The following is a 5,170-nucleotide window of genomic DNA, read 5'->3' on the forward strand; positions in this document are numbered from 1 at the left end:
TTAGTATTAGTATTACAAATATTGTTATAAAATGTTGTAAAATCTCGTTTTTTCAAAAGTAACAGTATTATTGTAGTCTAGTGCGTATCTCGGATTTAAAGTACTAATCAACTAAACTGTTACGCTTTCATTTTTTAAACAATAACGACACAAGGCTTTTAATATTTATTTAAAATATAAAATGTTTTTTTTATCTTAATTGCGACCTATGCTATAATAAAATTTTTTTATATAAAGTTATTGTTATTCATATTATTTGAACTCTCAAAAAATGTATTCTATAAAGTTTTATTTAAAAAAACGTATTCTATAAAGTTTTATTTAAAAAAGAGTTTAATTATCGTTTAAATGTCTCTAATGCGTAATTATTCCAGTGCTTTTCAAAACTTATGCGTATACTTAAATATATAAATATGTATTTTTATATTATGATTAAAAATTAGTATCTAGTCTTTTTAAGGGCTGCAAATTTTAATAAACATTTCAAAATCAAAGTTGGTTTATTTGCTTTCTCTATCTCCTTTTTTTTCTTTAAAAAATGGTTTTAATTTCACAATGTGTGAATTTAAATTTTGTATAAATTTTTTTTATTATTTTGTTATAAATATATATATATATATATATATATATATATATATATATATAGCAAACTCCAAACATTTATATGTTTGTGCTTATGTCAAATAAGGATGCTTTGCAAAAAATTGCGATGATCGGAGCCTGGGAAAAAAAAGCCTCAAAATTACTCGCATTAAAAAAGTTATGGTAGATGGAAGATCGATCGAGACGTAATAATTTAAGAGTAGATGGAATTAATAAAAATGAAGGTGAAAGCGGAAGGAAAGCAAAATTAACGTAAAAAAAGTTTTTTTATGGATTACTATCTGTTAAAAATCTCAAAATTGAACTGGCCGACAAAACTGGAAAAAAAGAATCAAATAAGCCCAGAACAATAGTGATAAAGCTTTTGAATTTTAAAGATAAAGTCGCAATTTTGAGTAAGTCAAGCACTCTGAAAGGGAAAAACATCTATATAAACGAGGATTTCTGTTCTGAAACAACTCAAATCAGGAAATGTTTGAGGGAGAAAATACACACACACACACACACACACACACACACACACACACACACACACACACACACACACATACGTGCAAATATATGTCCGTTCATATATACATTCAAAACCAAATAAATTCTGTTTTATATTCCAACTACAAATGGCGTAAGTTATAATAAATATTGCATATACAAATTGCGTTATTATTATAATATAGAATAATATCAAACATGTTTTAAGTACCATACAATATAATTAACATGTTGATCTAGTTAGTTATACATCAGTTCACCAACCACGTGAATTTAATGCAGGTGGGGGCGTTAGTATTTTTATCCACTGTATTTTACGTAACGACCTCTGTGTTAATGAAACAGATTGGGAGTCATTATGCATTGAATTAGTAAATAAAACTGAAAAAAACATAATTATAAATAGTATTTATAGACCACCATTTGGTAACATGAAAAAGTTTAAAGCTCATTTTAAAACATTTCTAAACAAAATTAAAAACTCCAGGAAACATGTTTATTTGGTCGGGGATTTCAACATAATCAACTCTGTCGGGGTCGGGGTCGGTCGGGGACATCAACCTAATCAACTATGCTTTTAATAATAATGCTAAGAATTTTACAAATACTCTTTTAGAAAATAACTTTATTCCAACAATAAACAAATCAACAAAAGTAACAAAAATAATATGAAAAAATGTTTGTAGAAAAAGAAATAATCATAAAGACCAAATCACTTCAAAGTCCCTGGGCATGTCGATAGGCTTACTAAAGTCCCTGGGCATGTCGATAGGCTTACTAAAGTCCCTGGGCATATCGATAGGCTTACTAAAGTCCCTGGGCATGTCGATAGGCTTACTAAAGTCCCTGGGCATGTCGATAGGCTTACTAAAGTCCCTGGGCATGTCGATAGGCTTACTAAAGTCCCTGGGCATGTCGATAGGCCTACTAAAGTCCCTGGGCATGTCGATAGGCCTACTAAAGTCCCTGGGCATGTCGATTTACTAAAATCTTCAAAAAAGAAAGAAAAGTTATATATAGAGCATCTTAAAAAGAAATCTTATAAAAATGAAATAACATATAAAAATTACAAAAATATATTCGAAAAAACAAAAAGATACTCAAAAAAGCTTTATTATGCTCAGTTATAAATAAAAAACCGGAAACACTAAAAAAGTATGAAATGTAATTAAAGATTTAATTGGAAAAATATTTATAAAAAAATTACTCTGCCAAAAAATCTTTTAATTAATGTAAAATTAGTTTATGATAAATCTATTATAGCTGAAGAACTAAACAACTACTTTGTTAATATTGGTCCAAAATCGGCTGCTAAAATCCCACCTAACTCCTTTTGATTCGTATTTAAAAACTTATGATAAACTTATGTACAAAACTCGTTTATCGAGCTGAGAGCTGCATTTAGCAGTCTCAAAAGTTAAAAAAAAAGTGAAGTTTTTGATAAAAATAGTATTGATATTGTCAAATTATTTGAGATTATTGAACCTTTTTTATTTCATGTTTTTGATTTTTAATTTAAAACAGGTATTGTTCCTGACAAACTAGAAATTGCCCGTATAACACCATTTTTTAAATCTGGAGATGAGTCAAATATTTTAAACTATAGGCCTATATCTTTACTACCTTGCTTTTTAAAATTGCTAGAGAGAATAATGTATAGTAGACTACAGTATCGGCCATTAATAACAATCCATCATGTTATTTTGATCCATCATGTTATTTTAGTATGAACATAAGTTTAAAATTAAATAATTTATAAACTAAAAGCGATCATTTCCTAATTTTTTTTTTTATTGAAATAAATCAAACAATCACAATATAAATTTGTTATAAAGTAATAAAAATTAAAATAATTAAAAACTAAAATATTGAAATTACAACAAGTGTTCATTCGTATCAAAAAAAAAAATGTGGCAAAAATAAACTAACAAAAAGAAAATTAACAAACCTTAATAAATGAATACTTATAAAAAATAAAAAAAGTATTAATATTTTGTTGACAATCCTTTTGCTTTTAAGCTTTCATTGGTATGATTTGGCATGGCGTTTACTAAATTCTGAGTGATCTCTTTTGTAACAATGTTCAGTTCTTTTGTTACTAATTCTTTCAGCTGGTCCGGATCTTTTATTTTAACTTTACCAAAATTGTGGTTTAACCCAGACCACAAATTCTCTAGGTAATTTAAATCTAGACTATTAGCAAACCAAGACATGGTTTTGATGTTATTTCTTCAAACATTTGCGAGCAAATCATAGCAGCACGTAGCACATTATCTTGTGGGAAGATTCCCATCTTTTTTGGGAAAATGTCAATAGAAGGCATCAAAACATTATCCAATATGTCTAAATATCTTAGAGAATCAAGTTTTCCTTCAAATATTTTGAAACGACTGACACCTTTATAGCTCATACAGGCCCAGATACCTATACTACCATTACCATGTTTTGTTCTATTCGTAGAACAATTTAGGTCCATTTTGTAATGTACTTTTCCTCTCAACTTTACTTAGTTTTTTCTTAAATCAACTTCAACGTTCAACGTTGTGCCACATGCTCATAGACAAATTTTATGAGCTAAACACCAGTTTTTATTTGTTTTTTGATGTTTTATTAATAGACGTAGTTTTTCGCAAGCAGCTCGGCACATGTAATTGTGTTTTTGTTGTACTCTTCTAAGTGTTTGAGCACAAGCAACAACACCAAAAAGCTTTTTGTCCTTTTCGTCTGAGATAAACTTCTATTATATTTTACTATGCAAATAGTGAACGTTCATTTCTTTTATTTGAAATGCTGAGTCTTCCAGGACGTAAAAGATTTTGAATTGTATTGTATCTTTAATATAGGTTGATTATTCTGCTAAAAGTGGCATTTATCAATAATTTTTCCAGTCAATTTTATTTTTTTATTGTTGAAATATTGTAGTTAATTAGATACTAATTTTTCTATTTCATTTTACGCAAGTTTATTAAAAATTTATAACAATTTAAATAAAATTTCTCAAATAATTATAAATAGTTCGCAAATAAGTGAAAGTTTTAATCAAAGACAAATGAAATTTTGAAAGAGGTTTGAAATAACACAATGGATTGTTAATTTTGGTCATAATAATTATTTTTATGATATGAGAGATATATGTCAAAAAGAAGCAATATAATTAGCACATCAAATATTATTTTTATGAAATTCTATATTTATTTTAAAGAAAACAGAATGCTCATCAATATTCATTTTTTATATTTATAAAGAGTCAAACAAAAATTGATTTAATAAAAATCAAAGTCCAATAATAAAAAAAAACATGTTGTTAATGGCCAATACTGAGTGTTACTATCTAACTGAGAACGACATGTTGTATTGCAAATAATTTGGTTTTTCTTAAAAAAAATTCCACTGAACATGCAATAGTTGAATTTTCTAATCAAATATCTAACGCGTTTGATAATGACGTTTGATAATTAAAATAGTTAATGAACAGTTATGTAAAGTTAATGAATGGTTCGTAAGTAACAAACTTTCATTAAATGTGGATAAAACAAAGTATATACTTTTCCATAAAATGAATAAATCAGAAAACATTCCTCTAAAATTACCAAATCTTATAATTAATAGTACTTATATTATGTGGGCTAGTACTGGCTATACAAAACTTAAAAAAATCTTTAACAAACAAAAACATGAGTGCGGAATAGTGTTTGGGCCTTAAGAAATACTCCTTGCGAACGACTTTTACTTGCGCTCGGTGCTTTAAATGTGTATAAACTCAATTTACACCAAGTTTTATTGTTTATGTTTTTAAAAAAAATGGGAATGTCCCCAAAAAATTTTCAAACATAATTTAATAAAATTAATCATAAATATTCAACAAAATTTTCAGATAAAAGCTTTGTTCTTCTCAAGTATAATTTAAAGTTAACGTCCTATTTAATTATATACCGCGGACCTTATCTGCGGAAAAAATTCCCAGAGATTGTCAACAAAAACAAGACTACATTAGAGCACTTTAAAAATAAATCAAAACGATTATTACTGTTAAGGGAATTTATTCGACTTCAAATGTTTCTTTTAAAGTAAGCTT

This window comes from Hydra vulgaris, chromosome 08 (genome assembly GCF_038396675.1).
Source record: "Hydra vulgaris chromosome 08, alternate assembly HydraT2T_AEP".
Taxonomy (NCBI): Eukaryota; Metazoa; Cnidaria; class Hydrozoa; order Anthoathecata; family Hydridae; genus Hydra; species Hydra vulgaris.